Source organism: Oncorhynchus masou, chromosome 23 (assembly GCF_036934945.1).
Source record: "Oncorhynchus masou masou isolate Uvic2021 chromosome 23, UVic_Omas_1.1, whole genome shotgun sequence".
Lineage (NCBI taxonomy): Eukaryota > Metazoa > Chordata > Actinopteri > Salmoniformes > Salmonidae > Oncorhynchus > Oncorhynchus masou.
This window is the reverse complement of record NC_088234.1, coordinates 31212076-31231321: the sequence shown is the minus strand read 5'-3', so window position 1 is coordinate 31231321 and position 19246 is coordinate 31212076. Positions and strand designations below refer to the sequence as shown.

At 43.1% G+C, this 19246-nt stretch overlaps 1 pseudogene; it reads left to right on the top strand.

Moving 5' to 3' along the window:
* The window catches only part of LOC135510741 (TBC1 domain family member 14-like), a 57886-nt pseudogene that overhangs the window by 29846 nt on the left and 8794 nt on the right, over window positions 1–19246 (top strand).

The following is a 19246-nucleotide window of genomic DNA, read 5'->3' as shown; positions in this document are numbered from 1 at the left end:
GGAGAATGTAGTGCTCAATCCTGACCCAGTGCAATAAATGGCCTGCATGTGCGCTCGACCTAGGGGATGTTGAACTCAATGAAAAGTGCTCTTTTTCATGGTTGCACAAAAAACATTTATTTGTATTCCCCTGTCCTGTGTGGTAGTAGACTATTACAGTATAACTTTATTGATCTCCTTTTTTTGCTAGATAACGTTAGCTAGCGCTAGTTGGTTGTACCTGCTTTTTCTCTAACATGTTTTCAGCACTTCCATGATTTATCAAAACTCATTTTACATTGTCTCTCTGCAGCAATATGAGCCATATGTTTGGAACATCAAATTGCAATAAAACTGCAGTATCGAATCACAATGCCTATAGAATCATGAGAATAGCAATACATATCGTATCGGAACCGACGTCTTTTGATAGTATCGTATCGTGAGGGCCCTATCACTTTCCAGCCCTAGTAACCACTAGACCCGGTACTGTCCTGTTTTGCTTATTGCTAGTGATGCACCGATATGACATTTTTGGCCGATACCGATATTCGATATTTTCCTTGCCAAAAAACCCCCAATACCAATAACCAATATAAAAAAATGGCAGCCTTTTAGGCATTCTAGTACAGATAAATAGTTAACACACACACATGGACGCAGTGGTCTAAGGCACGGCATCTTAGTGTAAGAGGCGTCACTACAGTCCCTGGTTCGAATCCAGGCTTTATCACATCCGGCCATGATTGGGAGTCCCATACGGCGGTGCACAATTGGCCCAGTGTCGTCCTGGCCTTTATTGTAAAATAAGAATTTGTTCTTAACTGACTTGCCTAGTTAAATAAAGGTTACACACACCACACTGACCAAAACGTTATTTTGTCAGCATTTACCTATGTACCCATTACAAGTAAAACATAATTAGAATCTGTTTCTTTCACTTACTTGCTGTGCTGTTTCATTGTTCAGTTGTTTCATTCTCAACCAAGAGTTCTATGGATCGTCATTTGGGCCTTTGCTATGGAACGCCGTTTGTATCTTTGCGTGTCATAAAAGAAACAATGACCAGTAGATAACACTATTTGACGTGTGAAATAAGCTTGTTGTCCAATCAGGACCTGCACATCACATAATCATGTAACACGTTCATACATTTTTAACCTTAGTGTAATCAATGTGTAATAGCTATCACTTGTATTTCATGATTCATCAATACGTATGCTACGTATGCTAATATAGCATTGAAGCTATTACTGTGTAACACCGGTAGGGCAACATCTGAAAAATAGCTCCCTTTGTAGTGTGTACCAGTGCTCGACCAGTCGGCGAAAGCCAACATCACCCAAGACATAGAACGGTAGACTTTCAAGGGTAATGAATTCCATTATTTTTGCTTTAATGGATTTGGCCTTTTTGAGTTGTCGCTGAAATGTTCTTACTCTTTCAAATGACTGCTCGACTTGTTGACTGATCGATCCACACAGCAGACATTGTGGGATAGGTTAGGGATACTGTGTTCACATGTAGCGCAACATTTTAAGTGGTGTCATTATGGCCTGTACCTACGTTTATGTAGATATGCACGTCAGCTTTGACATCGGTTTTGCACATTAAACTAGACATCGATGCCGATGTTGGCATTTTTAGCTAATATCATCCGATTCTGATATGTTCACCGGTATATCGTGCATCCCTACTTGTTGCTTAGTTTCTCCTTTTCTAAATGCCATCACTCAGAACACTGAGTCCTTGCCGTGTCTGAATCCTGGCTCAGGAAGGCCACCAAAAATTCGGAGATTTCCATACATAACTATAACATTTTCCGTCAAGATAGAACTTCCAAAGGGGGAGGAGTTGCAGTCTACTGCAGAGATAGCCTTGCAAAGTAATGTCATACTTTCCAGGTCCATACCCAAACAATTCGAACTACTAATTCTAAAAATTACTCTCTCCAGAAATAAGTCTCTCACTGTTGCCGCCTGCTACCTACCCCCCCCCCCCTCCCCCTCAGCTCCCAGCTGTGCCCTGGACACCATTTGTGAATTGATCGCCCCCCATCTAGCGTCAGAGTTTGTTCTGTGAGGTGACCTAAACAGGGATATGCTTAACACCCCGGCAGTCCGACAATATAAGCTAGATGCCCTCAATCTCACACAAATCATCAAGGAACCCACCAGGTACAACCCTAAATCTGTAAAAAAGGGCACCCTCATAAACGTCATCCTGACCAACTGGCCCTCCAAATACACCTCTGCTGTCTTCAACCAGGATCTCAGCGATCACTGCCTCATTGCCTGTATCCGCTACGGATCCGTTGTCAAACGACCACCCCTCATCACTGTCAAACGCTCCCTAAAACACTTCTGTGAGCAGGCCTTTCTAATCGACCTGCCCCGGGTATCCTGGAAGGATATTGACCTCATCCCGTCAGTTGAGGATGCCTGGTCATTCTTTAAAAGTAACTTCCTCACCATTTCAGATAAGTATGCTCCGTTCAAAAAATGCAGAACTAAGAACAGATATAGCCCTTGGTTCACTCTAGACCTGACTGCCCTCGACCAGCACAAAAACATCCTGTGGCGGACTGCAATAGCATCGAATAGTCCCTGCGATATGCAACTGTTCAGGGAAGTCAGGAACCAATACACGCAGTCAGTCAGGAAAGCAAAGGCCAGCTACTTCAGGCAGAAATTTGCATCCTGTAGCTCTAACTCCAAAAAGTTCCTCCCAGCTGCCCACTGCACTGAGGCTAGGTAACACGGTCACCAACGATAAATCCATGATTATCGAAAACTTCAACAAGCATTTCTCAACGGCTGGCCATTCCTTCCTCCTGGCTACTCCAACCTCGGCTAACAGCCCCGCAGCTACTCGCCCAAGCCTCTCCAGGTTCTCCTTTCCCAAATCCAGATAGCAGATGTTCTGAAAGAGCTGCAAAACCTGGACCCGTACAAATCAGCTGGGCTTGACAATCTGGACCCTCTATTTCTGAAACTATCCGCCGCCATTGTCGCAACCCCTATTACCAGCCTGTTCAACCTTTCTTTCATATCGTCTGAGATCCCCAAGTATTGGAAAGCTGCCACAGTCATCCCCCTCTTCGAAGGGGGAGACACCCTGGACCCAAACTGTTACAGACCTATTTCCACCCTGCCCTGCCTATCTAAGGTCTTCGAAAGCCAAGTCAACAAACAGGTCACTGACCATCTCGAATCCCACCGTACCTTCTCCGCTGTGCAATCTGGTTTCCGAGCCGGTCACGGGTGCACCTCAGCCACGCTCAAGCTATTAAACGATATCATAACCGCCATCGATAAAAGACAGTACTGTGCAGCCGTCTTCATCGACCTTGCCAAGGCTTTCCACTCTGTCAATCACCATATTCTCATCAGCAGACTCAGTAGCCTCGTTTTTTCTGATGACTGCCTTGCCTGGTTCACCAACTACTTCTCTGATAGAGTTCAGTGTGTCAAATCAGAGGGCATGCTGTCCGGTCCTCTGGCAGTCTCTATGGGGGTGCCACAGGGTTCATTTCTCGGGCCGACTCTTTTCTCTGTATATATCAATGATGTTCTATTGCTGCGGGTCATTCCCTGATCCACCTCTACGCAGACGACACCATTCTGTATCCTTCCGGCCCGTCCTTGGACACTGTGCTATCTAACCTCCAAACGAGCTTCAATGCCATACAACACTCCTTCCGTGGCCTCCAAATGCTCTTAAACGCTAGTAAAACCAAATGCATGCTTTTCAACCGTTCGCTGCCTGCACCCGCACGCCCAACTAGCATCACCACCCTGGATGGTTCCGACCTAGAAATATGTGGACATCTATAAGTACCTAGGTCTCTGGTTAGACTGTAAACTCTCCTTCCAGACTCGTATCAAATCCAATCCAATCTAAAATCAAATCTAGAGTCGGCTTTCTATTCCGCAACAAAACCTTCTTCACTCACGCCGCCAAACTTACCCTAGTAAAACTGACTATCCTACCGATCCTCGACTTCGGCGATGTCATCTACAAAATAGCTTCCAACACTCTACTCAGCAAACTGGATGCAGTTTATCACAGTGCCATCCGTTTTGTAACTAAAGCACCTTATACCACCCACCACTGCGACCTGTATGCTCTAGTCGGCTGGCCCTTGCTACATATTCGTCGCCAGACCCACTGGCTCCAGGTCATCTACAAGCCCATGCTAGGTAAAGCTCCGCCTTATCTCAGTTCACTGGTCACTGATCATCCCTAAAGCCAACACCTCATTTGGCCGCCGTTCGTTCCAGTTCTCTGCTGCCTGTGACTGGAACGAATTGCAAAAATTGCTGAAGTTGGAGACCTTTATCTCCCTCACCAACTTCAAACATCTGCTATCTGAGCAGCTAACCGATCGCTGCAGCTGTACATAGTCTATCAGTAAATAGCCCACCCAATCTTACCTACCTCATCCCCATACTCTTTTTATTTATTTACTTTTCTGCTCTTTTGCACACCAATATCTCTACCTGTACATGATCATTTATCACTCCAATCTGCAAAATTGTAATTATTCGCCTACCTCCTCATGCCTTTTGCACACAATGTATATAGACTCTCTTTTTTTCTACTGTGTTATTGACTTGTTAATTGTTTACTCGATGTGTAACTCTGTGCTGTCTGTTCCCACTGCTATGCTTCATCTTGGCCAGGTCGCAGTTGCAAATGAGAACTTGTTCTCAACTAGCCTACCTAAATAAAGGTGAAATAAAAAAATAAAATAAATGGAACCAGGCAGAATGGCCAGGCATGCAAACAGACACAGAGAGCCACATACATCATCAGGAAATGAGAAAAAGTTAATGAAACCATAGATCTGAAACCTTGGCGTAATGATGCATGTTCCCCGGAGACAGGTATCCCTGGGATACCGTTGCCACCTGAGCCTCTAAAAGTGCTAAAGCCAGTCTCCCTATAGGATTTCATGATTACTGTTATGACATCCTAGCTGTAGGGGTGAAATGCTTTAAAAAATATATTTAACCTTTATTTAACTTGGCAAGTCAGTTATTAAGAACAAATTCTTATTTACAATGATGGCCTAACCCCGGCCAAACCCAGACTACACTGGGCCAATAGTGCGCCGCTCTTCTGGACTCCCAATCACAACAGGATGTGATCTCCCCTCTTTCTCGCACTCACTCACTCACTCACACGGCTTGAATTTCATTTCACCTTGCTCGTGGCATCTGCAATGCCACTGAAGAGGTGTCAGGTTTCAACCACCCTTCTTCCGCTCCCCTCCTCCCATTTTCTCAGTAGTGCAGGCTCACGGCTTCTCCCCCATCCCCTGGCTAGCAAGCAAAGCTTCCTCCCTAGTTGCCGACAGAACTCAGGGAGAGATGGAGAGAGATTTGGGACTCCCTTTTCTCAGTGGTACCCCCCCCCCCCTTTCTATGTCCTTTCAATCAGTCACCACTGTGTAGTACCAACTGCCTCTTCTGAGCAGCCCAGTATCTGAGCAGCCCTGTGCTCTGAGCAGCCCTGTGCCGTGCTCTGAGCAGCCCTGTGCCGTGCTCTGAGCAGCCCTGTGCCGTGCTCTGAGCAGCCCTGTGCCGTGCTCTGAGCAGCCCTGTGCCGTGCTCTGAGCAGCCCTGTGCCCTGCTCTGAGCAGCCCTGTGCCCTGCTCTGAGCAGCCCTGTGCCCTGCTCTGAGCAGCCCTGTGCCCTGCTCTGAGCAGCCCTGCACAGAGATCTTCAACCAAAACCTAATATTAATGGGAACCTGGGTGAACAAATAACACAACAATGAGAGACTTATTTTATCAACAAAGTTACTCAACACCCAATGCCCCTGTGTGAAAAACTATTTGCCCCCTTACACTGAATAACTGGATGTGGCACGGTTTTCGCCAGGCATAATAGGACCCATGTCGTTCATTTGGTTGCTGTCATTGCAGCTAAAGTTGGCACAACCGGTTATTTTATTTATTTATTTTATTTTATTTGACTAGTCAAGTCAGTTTAGAAGAAATTCATATTTTCAATGACGGCCTAAGAACAGTGGGTTAACTGCCTGTTCAAGGACAGAACGAAAGATTGTCAGGGGGTTTGAACTTGCAACCTTCCAGTTACTAGTCCAACGCTCTAACCATTAGGCTACCCTGCCACCAATTACTTTCTCACATAGGGGAATTGGGTGTTGCTTAACTTTGTTAATTAAATAAAATAAGTGTGTGTTTGTTTCTGGGGTTATTTGTGAATGCCTGACCAACATCCTAAACAAGCACACAACACCTTTTAGTACAGATGAAGTGTCCCTTCTCAATATGGCAAACATACTGGTTATGATAAACCAACTCAGTGGCCTTGTTGTTAGTGTCTGTCCAGAGGTTGGGAGTTTGAACTCCGGCCGAGTCGTACCAAAGACTGTAAAAATGGGACCCCGTATCTCTACTTGGCACTCAGCATTAAGGAGATTGTGGGTAAGGCCCTGTGATAGACTAGCGTCCAGGGGGTGTACTTGTACATCAAGCTGCCTCACGCTACAGAAACAGGATGACTGGGCTAATCAATGTTATGTCTATAAGCACCAACACAGAGCTAACCGGATCATGTTGACTCAGGCTGCAGTCTTTTGTGTTATATGGCCACACACACACACCAGAGTTTCCATTAGTCATGCTACGACAACAGGCTATCATGAAATGTAAAGAGTGTTATATTATCAAATCAATTCTCTGTGTAATTAACTAGGAAGTCAGGGCACCACAGGAAAATGTTGTTTATAGTTGCAATTTCCCGAATTTAACTCTTCAGATATTTTCTTATCGATTAGTCTAATATTAATGGATTATTATCTCCTCAGTCATTCCTGAATGTTGCAAACCATTGGATATTTGCACGAACCCTAGCATCAAGAATCAGCGATTAAACAAATTGACTTAGTAAATAAATAATTAACTAATCAATCACAGAATTACATAAACACACTGACTTGATACGCTCAAAAGTCCCTAGTGGGCTAAGCCGATATGATGGCTTGGTAGACAAAGGAAAGGGGTGGGGCCAGCTCAAGAGCAAGAATCTCAGTGGACCCACGTTGACTACACAACACTAATGGAAAAGCTCATACTTTGAACATGAACAACCACTCATTCGAAAAGAAATTGCAATTTACATATTTACGGGTGTATGCCTTTGTTGTCCCTCTGCAATCACCGGTCCATCTGCTGGATAGTCAATCAACAAAGTCTCTGGTTTGTCCACCAGAGCTCAGTCTGTCGTAGTTGTAGTTTGTTATAATGGATACGTCAAAGTACCATTCAGTCGTTTGAGAGAATGGATCTTTCTGTGTACCATTGTTCTTAGATCGGATGCGTTTACCAGACTAAAGTATTTAAACAGCTGCAGTCTGAATAATTGGTTTTTAGTTTGTAGATTTCTTAACTATTTCTGCGTGGAGATGATCTCCACGTTCTTTGGTAGAGTTAACAACCATTTCAACATGTAGCGACAGCTTCCATGTTTTCTGGTCTAATGTAAATTTTATCAGAAGTGGGTTTTATACTGGAGTAAAAATGGGGGCGTTCCAGGATGCCGTGTAATGTCTGTGCTCACGGGTGCGTGTCCACTGACTGATCCTAAGTTACTATGAAAAGAATTCTCATTTGGAAGACTAAGATCACATTATCTTTCCAAAATAATTTATTCTCAATCATTTATTTTATACAACATTCAGATGCAAACCCATAATTGAGAAGTGTATACCAACAAAGAAACAGTAATGTGTCTCCTGTCCTTCGTGAGGTCACCAAATTAAACAAACTCAACATTGCTGTTCCTTAAGTGTCCACGGACAACTCCAACTGCTTTAAATTCTCCAACTGCTTGTCATTCAAGTGCATAGGCAACTATGCAAGCTTCAGGGCATCACACACCACTTTGCAATGAGCTGGAGGCAGTATGCATTTTGAAAACATATATTTAATTGTTTGAAACCTGAAGGTTTTACCTCATTATATTATGTCTTACCTTTCTTCGAAGTAGCCCAGCCAAAATCTAACCAAACGTGCAGGAAATTATTTTACGAAGACTTCCATATGCCATTGAAGCCAGTAGCCTTTTTCAAATAAACTTTCTCATTGTACAGTAGCCAAATGCACAATCTACTAGTCAAATTAGCGACCCATGCTAGTTGTTGCATATTTAGAGCTCCCGTCTTTCTCAATTTCTAACAGATATTTTAATCTGTCACAAATTGTGTTTTGCCACTAATTGCATTATTAACAAACATATGTGCGTAGGCTACATTGCTGTGCTTATAATGTGAAGACTTAAGTGTAGCAATATTGTATGCTAAATGTTCTGATCTGTTGCATGAGCCTCATTGCTTACCAAAAAAAATGGGATTTAGCCTAGGCTTACTGGTTGAATGAATTTGGGATCTATTGACCCACAACTGTCCCAGAGTCTGTTTGGAATAGGCTATTACTTTCTCGCACAGAAAGACATGCTGACCAATAGAATAGGTCAGCTTTTCTCCTATGGGGGATAGTAGATTGACATTTTGCTGTTCTTTACTCGTCAGGTTGGCTGAGGAAAAGTCAATGTGGGCAGTTATTCTAACATAGGCGGCACATGGGTTTCAAGTTTAGGGAAGCTAATTTTCACAATAGAAATACACCTTTATAATAAAGCATTCCGTCCTTGTATTTGCAGACTTATGTAACATAGAAATAGAAGGCTAAAGTGATTATTAGATTGGATAGTCATAATTTAGGCAAAATTAAAATAAAACACTGTTTGCAAAAAAGTGTTCAGTGCAGCGCGTAGTGGCTTAGAGTAGGCTATAGGCCTATGTTTCTTCTCCTTTGCACAGGAAAATGTTGGCATTTTAAGCACACTTCCTTCAATTCTACTACACTTTATATGACTGGAGACATTAGCAGAATCTTTTTTAATACGACAAAAATGACAAGGTAGCCTACTCTGCTGACACTGACAAACAGACCAATAAAAAACGACGTCTGATCAGGCCTGGTATTTCGGGGTTTTAGGGACAGGGCCATTTGGCCTTCGAGGTGCCCAATCTGCTTGTCAAATTGATTTGAAAACGCTAGCTTTTGTGTTAAGAAAAACATAAGGTTATTTTAAATAAATGCATAATTAATTAGCCTACATGTCAAAGTGTAGGTGATACCCTATGCGTATTGGCCGCAGTCTGTCATGTCCAGACCAATGCTGACAGGAGGGAGGTGCCAGAGAATGTAGCAGGGTAAACTCATTGTTTATCGGAATTCAATAAGAATGGAGTACGCCGATGTATCCGTGTTGTATGTTCTGTTAAGATGAGTTGCCAGAAGCGAAATGTGATTTCTGTCATTCTGTGAACCGTGGGTGGACGCCCTAATCATGTTACACAACCAATGCATATGGGTCCGGTCAACTTCTTAAATGTCTGGTATATTCGAATATTTCCCGAAGGAAAACCCTGTCTGTGTTTAAATGCTCCCATGGCTGGAGGTCTAATGGTCAGGATGTCTCGCGCCCCACTCTGAGCTGCGCAGGAGGCGTGACGGGGACACACTCATTAGATAGGTGCAGCTAAGGGCCAAAGGGCTGTCGTCACGCTTCTAGCAGGGGGGTGTGGAAGAGATTAAGTGTGTGTGTGTGTGTGAATGGACCGAGAGACAAAATAAAGGTCTTTAGAGGAAAGTAAATGTCAGACAGCTAGCTCTTTTCCTTCACCAGACTCTACTCTGCTCTATATTGGTTTTAAGAAGATGCTTCTAGTTTTGAGTTGGTTCTGAGGCCCTCAGGTCTCAGACATGTCATTTTACCAGACCACGGATCTGCATACCAATCCCATTGAGGTTGAGCTTGATATCTGACTTATAACATGTAATATGAAACAACTGAACAACTACTGAGCCATTAGATTTCAATTAGACTTTCCTGTTTGTTCAATCGGGTGAATAAACCCAAGCGTCTGATTTTATATTTCATTGTACCTTTTGAATATTTGTGTTTTTTTGTGAGCGTGCATGCGGTTTTTGTCTAAAGGACTATGAAACTAAAAGTGGCAGATACGATCTTGGCAAATAAAACCAGTTTCTCTCGTGACACATGATATTCCACTGTACATGTGTGTTAAGTATGTGCATGTGTGTGTTTTGTCTGTTCTAGGAATATGAAACTAACAGTAGCAGAGATGGACCTGGCCACAGTCCCCCGTCTCCCAGACAGAGTGTGAGGAAGAATCTGGACTTTGAACCCCTCTCCACCACAGCACTTATACTGGAGGACCGCCCTGCGTATGTACCACACAGACACACACATAAACACACACACACACGCACGTATACACTGGAGGACCACTCTGTGTCCGTACCTCACACCTACACACACACCCACCCACGTGTATGCACAGAAACACACTTATACACTGGAGGACTGCGCTGCGTAAGTACCACACACACACATACGCCAAGAACAGAGCAGCTTATCACTGAGGCAGGAGTTAGCGGCGTTTCTTCTGGATCCGAATGGCTTTTCCCTTTTGTTGTACTGAGTACATATGGGATTGACTGTCTAGCCATGATCAATATGAGACCAGCCCAGCTCTCTCCCTGATCTCTGCCGTGCTGCCCTCAGGGTGGGTGTCTTGGATGGGTCGCTCTCTTTCCATGATCTACACTGACCAGGTGAAGCTATGATCCCTTATTGATGTAATTTGTTAAATCCACTTCTATCAGTGTAGATGAGGAGGAGACAAGTTAAAGTAGTATTTTTAAGCATTAAGACAATTGAGACATGGATTGTGTATGTATGCCATTCAGAGGGTGAAAGGGCATGACAAAATATTTAAGTGCCTTTTGAACGGGGTATGATAGTAGGTGCAAGGTGCACCAGTTTGTGTCAAGAACTGCATCGCTGCTGGGTTTTTCACGTTCAACAGTTTCCTATGTGTTCGGAGGTTTTTAAACCAACTGATGGTTTAAATCAGTCAATATAATCGACAACTATAATCAGACAGCAAGCGATATGAATCAGAGAGTGGGATGCCGCCTGACTCACTAGTTGGTCAGAAGGTTCAAATCAACGTTTCATATCGTGGTGTTAGATGTACTGTAGATTGAATTGCAACCAAGAAATGTTTTTCCCTACTATGGGTCATATTAGCGAGCTATCCCAAGGTAAAAACATTTTTTTTTTTATCCGTTCCGTACCTTTGGCGAAGGGAAAGGATGTCAGAAGATCTTCTAGTTTCAGTTACAGCACAATGAAAAATGTCATTACCGCCTACTCAGAAATTACGATATGATAGGTTGATTTGAACCTGACCAACTTGTCTGATTCATATCACTTGATTTCTAGTGATTGTTCTCGATTATATCGATTGATTTGGTTCTATATGGGGTGATTAAACAACTAATTGACCTACATTCATTCTATTATTTTAATTCCATTCGGTTCTTTTTTTTCTGTGCTCTCAATGTGTACTTTCTCTAGAGAGAAATCAGACCAAGCCCGAACTGTGCAATGTAGTAGGGAGTTGGAGTTTCCAACAGGCCTATTTGCTACATAGTTTAGTGCAGAAAACGACTATAATCTATTGCACGCCTACTTGTCTGTAGAGGGAGAGAAGAGACAAAAGAATGCATGATCTAGAGGATATAGAGCAGCTTGCGAAAGTATTCACCCCCCTTGGTATTTTTCCTATTTTCTTGCCTAACAACCTGGAATTAAAATAGATTTTTAGGGGGGGGGGGGTGTTGTATCATTTAATTTACACAACATGCCTACCATTTTGAAGGTGCAAAACATGTTTTATTGTGAAACAAACAGGAAATGAGACAAAAAACAGAACTTGAGTGTGCATAACTATTACCCCCCCCACCAAAGTCAATACTTTGTAGAGCCACCTTTTGCAGCAGTTACAGCTGCAAGTCTCTTGGGGTATGTGTCTTAGCTTGGCAAATCTAGCCACTGGGATCCTTGCCAATTCTTCAAGGCAAAACTGCTCCAGCTCCTTCAAGTGTGATGGGTTCTGCTGGTGTACAGCAATATTTAAGTCATACCACATATTATCAATTGGATTGAGGTCTGGGCTTTGACTAGGCCATTCCAAGACATTTAAATGTTTCCCCTTAAACCACTCGAGTGTTGCTTTAGCAGTATGCTTAGGGTCATTGTCCTGCTGGAAGGTGAACCCTTGTCCCAGTCTCTGGATAGACTGAAACAGGTTTCCCTCACAAATTTCCCTGTATTTAGCACCATCCATCATTCCTTAAATTCTGACTGGTTTGCAAGTCCCTGCCGATGAAAATCATCCCCACAGCATGATGCTGCCACCACCATACTTTACTGTGGGGATGGTGTTCTCAGGGTGATGAGAGGTGTTGGGTTTGCACCAGACATAGCATTTTTCCCTGATGGCCAAAAAGCTCAATTTAAGTCTCATCTGACCAGAGTACCTTCTTTTTTTACCTTCTTTTTTTCTCCTTTTGACAAATCAATTTATAACATTTTTGACATGCGTTTTTCTGGATTTTTTTTGTTGTTATTCTGTCTCTCACTGTTCAAATAAACCTACCATTGAAATTATAGACTGATCATTTCTTTGTCAGTGGGCAAACGGACAAAATCAGCAGGGGATCAAATACTTTTTCCTCACTGTAGGGGGTTTAGGGATGGAAGAACAAAAAACATATAGTGACTATCAAGTGTTTTTACAGAAAATATTCCGTTCACAATTCAAAACAGTTACAGCCACCGTGTCAGACTCCTCAAACTCTGATACTTATATTATGGTCAGCGCTTGCAAGATCCCCTGATCCACTGTTAATGACAGTACAGCATCCGTCTTCAGGATTAGCTTCCTGGCAAGACCCATGGCATGTTCTTCTCAATTGATAAAGTAACTATGCTCAAAAGTGGTGCCGCCTGTCCGTCCGGAATAAAAAGCAGCCACTGTTCTCGGATGTCTTCATTCTTCTGAAAATAGTGTAACGTTAAATTTAACACTATGACATCCAGTACCCTGCACAGTGTGCTTTTTCCGGTATGCTGGTAAGTAGCTTGCTTGCTTTAAGTCACAAGACAGATGAAAAAGGGTTGGTTACCACCCATGTAACTGTTTGTAAGCAAAGCCCTGTGACGCGTACATGTGGTGACAGTTTTAAGGCGTTACCACTGCTTGACTTGAGTACCGGCACCTAAAATGTTCTACTGCTTGAACTGCTGTTCCTCTTCATACAGTATTAGGTCAACAGTATTGTGGAGCTCCTGCACCTAAATATTAACCGTGCCGGCACCCAAAATGAGTACCGGTACCTATTTCAGTCCGAGTAAAGCACTGGGCGTTACATATTTTAATTAGTTACAATTACATGACGTTACATAATGACGGAAGTAATGCCTGTCTCCTGAATCCAAGCGTTTGACATTGGGGGAGGGGACCAGTAACTTTATGATCAACTTTGTCAATTTACCAGCTACAGTCATTTCTAATACTTGGGTCAATCTACTGTGAATTGGTTTAATCTAAATATCATCCAATTTGATGAAAAACATGATTTTCACTCTTCAGATCCGTTTTAAGAATTTTTTCCGGTACTCAAATTGTAAACCGTGATTATTTTGTAATAATCAAACGAAAACTAAACCGACCTCAAGAAGCACTAGTCGCTCAGCACTATTCCTTTATATGCCCCCCCTCTCTCTCAAACTGCAGTGCAGCAGGACCATGTAGAGAGAACCTATTAGCAGCGCTCTCTCTCTCTCTCACACTCACACATATACCAGCCTAGCCCATCCTAACTTATATGAGAGGTGGGCTAGGTACAGTTGATAGTAGAGAGGCTACTGAAAGTTTAATGCCCCTCTCTTTCTTTACGCCTCAGTAAAGAAGGTGTTTGTGGCTGTAATCCTGTAGAATATTTAGAGGTGCAAGTGTAAGGTGGTGTCTGTGCCAAAATGGTGGTAGAAGTGTGTTGTGTCTCTCTCCCTTTCCAACCCCCCCCTCATTCATTTTCATTGTCTTTCTTCTCCTCTAATACCCCACCATGAATAATGTGAGGGACCATCTTCAAACCTCACACTCACTCACCCACATTCACTCGCTGGGATGTGTTGTGTTGCAGTAACCTGCCAGCCAAGCCTGCAGAGGAGGCACAGAAACACAGACAACAGTATGAGGAGATGGTGGCCCAGGCGAAGAAGAGAGGTGTGTATTTATATGTATTCATCTGGATCATATACGGCCATTTAAAAAAAAAAATGATATTCCCTCACCCTCATTGCTCTTAAAAATCCTTCTTTCTGTCTTGACCACTCATAGTCAAAATAAATGTAATGCGTTTCTAACTTTCCATCTTTTTAGTTTACACAGGCAGCCGAATCTGAAATTTTGCCCAGTTACTGGTAAAATTAGCTGATCTGATTTGTGGAAAATAATCAGAATTGGGCTGCCTGTGTAAACGCAGCCTTAAATACTTTTATAATAGCTACTGTCCATCGTGAAAACTGACTAGATGTTTTCAACCATGACATCCTTACAGATCAGCGTTCTTCGAAAGATACTACAGTATATAATGGTGACATACGGTGCATTCGGAACGTATTCAGACCACTTGACTTTTTCCACATTTTGTTACGTTACAGCCTTATTCAAAAAAAGGATGGAACCGTTTTTTCCCTCATCAATCTACACACAATACCCTATTATGACAAAGCAAAAACTGGGCCACTCAAGGACATTCAGAGACTTGTCCACTCCTGCGTTGTCTTGGCTGTGTGCTTAGGGTCGTTGTCCTGTTGGAAGGTAAACCTTTGCCCCGGTCTGAGGTCCTGAGCGCTCTTGAGCATGTTGTCATCAAGGATCTCTCTGACTAGTCTCCCAGTCCCTGCCGCTGAAAAACATCCCCACAGCATGATGTTGCCACCACCATGCTTCACCATAGGGGTGGTGCCAAGTTTCCTCCAGACATAACGCTTGGCATTCAGGCCAAAGAGTTCAATCTTGGTTTCATCAGACCAGAGAATCTTTTTTTCTCATTGTCAGAGTCCTTTAGGCTCCTTCGGCAAACTTCAAGCGGGCTGTCATGTGCTTTTTACTGAGGAGTGGCTTCCGTCTGGCCACTCTAACATAAAGGCCTGATTGGCGGAGTGCTGAAGAGATGGTTGTCCTTCTGGAAAGTTCTCCCATTTCACCCGATTGCTCAGTTTTGCCAGGCGGCCAGCTCTAGGAAGAGTCTTGGTGGTTCCAAACTTCTTCCGTTTAAAAATGGAGGCCACTGTGTTCTTGGGGATCTTCAATGCTGCAGAAATGTTTGGGTACTTTTCCCAGAAATTTTTGAAAAGCTTTTTTGGCTTTGTTATTAAGGGGTATTGTGTGTAGATTGATGTGCGGGGGGGGGGGGGTGGTCATTTTAGAATAAGGCTGTAATGTAACAAAATGTGGAAAAAAGGAAGAGGTCTGAATACTTTCCGAATGCACTGTAATTCTTACAGTTGAAGTCGGAAGTTTACATACACTTAGGTTGGAGTCATTAAAACTTGTTTTTCAACCACTCCACAAATGTTTATAGAGAGATTATTTAACTTATTATTTAACTTATTATTCAATGTATCACAATTCCAGTGGGTCAGAAGTTTACATACAGTAAGTTCACTGTGCCTTTAAACAGCTTGGAAAATTCCAGAAAATTATGTCATGGCTTTAGAAGCTTCTGATAGGCTAATTGACATAATTTGAGTCAATTGGGGGTGTATCTGTGGATTTATTTCAAGGCCTACCTTCAAACTCAGTGCCTCTTTGCTTGACATCATGGGAAAATCAAAAGAAAGCAGCCAAGACCTCAGAAAACAAATTGTAGACCTCCACAAGTCTGGTTCATCCTTGGGAGCAATTTCCAAACGCCTGAAGATACCACGTTCATCTGTACAAACAATAGTACGCAAGTATTAACACCATGGGAACACGCAGCCGTCATAACGCTCAAGAAGGAGACGCGTACTGTCTCCAAGAGATGAATGTACTTTGGTGCGAAAAGTGCAAATCAATCCCAGAACAACAGCACAGGACCTTGTGAAGATGCTGGAGGAAACCGGTACAAAAGTATCTATAGTGGGGCAAAAAAGTATTTAGTCAGCCACCAATTGTGCAAGTTCTCCCACTTAAAAAGATGAGAGAGGCCTGTAATTTTCATCATAGGTACACTTCAACTATGACGGACAAAATGAGAAAAAAAAATCCAGAAAATCACAAGTTTATCTCAATTCTTTGTTATATACCCTTTGTTGGCAATGACAGAGGTCAAACGTTTTCTGTAAGTCTTCACAAGGTTTTCACACACTGTTGCTGGTATTTTGGCCCATTCCTCCATGCAAATCTCCTCTAGTGCAGTGATGTTTTGGGGCTGTTGCTGGGCAACACGGACTTTCAACTCCCTCCAAAGATTTTTTTACGGGGTTGAGATCTGGAGACGAGCTAGGCCACTCCGGGACCTTGAAATGCTTCTTATGAAGCCACTCCTTCGTTTCCCGGGCGGTGTGTTTGGGATCATTGTCATGCTGAAAGACCCAGCCACATTTCATCTTCAATGCCCTTGTTGATGGAAGGAGGTTTTCACTCAAAATCTCACGATACATGGCCCCATTCATTCTTTCCTTTACATGGATCAGTCATCCTGGTCCCTTTGCAGAAAAACAGCCCCAAAGCATGATGTTTCCACCAGTATGTATGGTGTTCTTTGGATGCAACTCAGCATTCTTTGTCATCCAAACACGACGAGTTGAGTTTTTACCAAAAAGTTCTATTTTGGTTTCATCTGACCATATGACATTCTCCCAATCTTCTCCTGGATCATCCAAATGCTCTCTAGCAAACTTCAGACGGGCCTGGACATGTACTGGCTTGAGCAGGGGGACACGTCTGGCACTGCAGGATTTGAGTCCTTGACGGCGTAGTGTGTTACTGATGGTAGGCTTTGTTACTTTGGTCTCAGCTCTCTGCAGGTCATTCACTAGGTCCCTCCATGTGGTTCTGGGATTTTTGCTCACAGTTCTTGTGATTATTTTGAGTGAGATCTTGCCTGGAGCCCCAGATCGAGGGAGATTATCACTGGTCTTGTATGTCTTCCATTTCCTAATAATTGCTCCCACAGTTGATTTCTTCAAACCAAGCTGCTTACCTATTGCAGATTCAGTCTTCCCAGCCTGGTGCAGGTCTACAATTTTGTTTCTGGTGTCCATTGACAGCTCTTTGGTCTTGGCCATAGTGGAGTTTGGAGTGTGAATGTTTGAGGTTGTGGACAGGTGTCTTTTATACTGATAACAAGTTCAAACAGGTGCCATTAATACAGGTAACGGGTGGAGGACAGGGGAGCCTCTTAAAGGAGAAGTTACAGGTCTGTGAGAGACAAATCTTGCTTGTTTGTAGGTGACCAAATTCTTATTTTCCACCATAATTTGCAAATAAATTCATTAAAAATCCTATAATGTGATTTCCTGGATTTTTTTCTTCTCATTTTGTCTGTCATAGTTGAAGTGTACCTATACTGAAAATTACAGGCCTCTCATCTTTAAGTGGGAGAACTTGCACAATTGGTGGCTGACTAAATACTTTTTTGCCCCGCTGTATATCCGCAGTAAAACGAGTCCTATATTGACATAACCTGAAATGCCTCTCAGCAAGGAAGAAGCCACTGCTCAAAAACTGCCGTAAAAAAGCCAGACTATGGTTTGCAACTGCACATGGGGACAAAGATCGTACTTTTGGAGAAATATCCTCTGGTCTGATGAAACAAAAATTGAACTGTTTGGGCATGACCGTCGTTATGTTTGGAGGAAAAAGGGGGAGGCTTGCAAGCCGAAGAACACTATCCCAACCGTGAAGCACGGGGGTGGCAGCATCATGTTTTGGGGGTGCTTTGCTGCAGGAGGGACTGGTGCACTTCACAAAATAGATGGCATCATGAGGTCGGAAAATTATGTGGATATATTGAAGCAACATCTCAAGATGTCAGGCAGTTAAAGCTTGGTCGCAAATGGGTCTTCCAAGTGTACAATGACCCCAAGCATACTTCCAAAGTTGTGGCAAAATGGTGTGTGTAAACTTCCGACTTCAACTGTATACGGTAATATCATAATTTTAATGTATAGTATAAAGCCATTTAGCTGATGTACTTATTCAATGTGACTTACTGTCTTGCGTGCAATATATTATTATCTTTTACATATGGATGGTCCCGAGAATCAGACCAATTTATCCTGGCGTTGCAAGCACCATGTTGTACCAATTCAGCTACAGAGGACCACATATTTATATTATATTGTTGTCTAACACTGTCTCTCTTCCCTCCCTCTGTAGAGCTCAAGGAGGCCCAGAAGAGGAGGAAGCAACTGGAGGACAGGTGCAAGCTGGAGGAGAGCATCGGCAACGCCGCCCAGACTTGGAACCAGGAGATTCTGCCCAACTGGAGTGCCATGTGTACGTCTCGGCGGGTCAGGGAGCTCTGGTGGCAGGGCGTGCCCCCAAGTGTCAGGGGCAAGGTCTGGAGTCTGGCGGTGGGCAATGAGCTCAACATCACCCACGGTAAGACACACCTCTCACTGTCAGCCTAAATAAGAATTTGTTCCTAACTGACTTGCCTAGTTAAATAAAGGAAAAAAACTATAATAAGAATACCGGAGGTCTTTTCAGCTTGAGTCATTGGAAAAACCACCCCCTCCGGTGGCCCATTTTGGTTGTGGCAAGCCAAACCTAATGAGACCATGTGTCAGTGTGACACACACAGGGGTCTTAGAAATGTACAATTTGTCTTTGGTGTTCAATTACAATGTCAAAGATAGATTGAAGAGTGAAGGTACACGGCTGAATGCTCTCCTGATACGAGAACGAACTGCATCCCAATGAGGTCACTGACTCAGCTGGACACGCACGTCACACTCTCTCTCACACACACACACACACACACACACAAATTTGTGGCCTTCACTTTCACTGGGATCTTCATATTAATACCTCCACACAGACTTGCTGTGTGTGTGTGCACTCTTTCTCACACATTTTCACTACTGAGGTGAAAGCCCTGAGAGTCTTGCAGATAGGCCCAGTCCTGAGCTGAGCTACACGGCATCCTAATCAACCTATGTCTCTCCCTCTTATGTCTACTAACATTATTTAAGCGTTATTTATGTCCAAACAGTGTTTTTTTAATGAATTTTCAGGATGGAAAAACAATTTTTGTGTAAACCTAAATGACTAAAACCTGATTTTAAAAGTATGT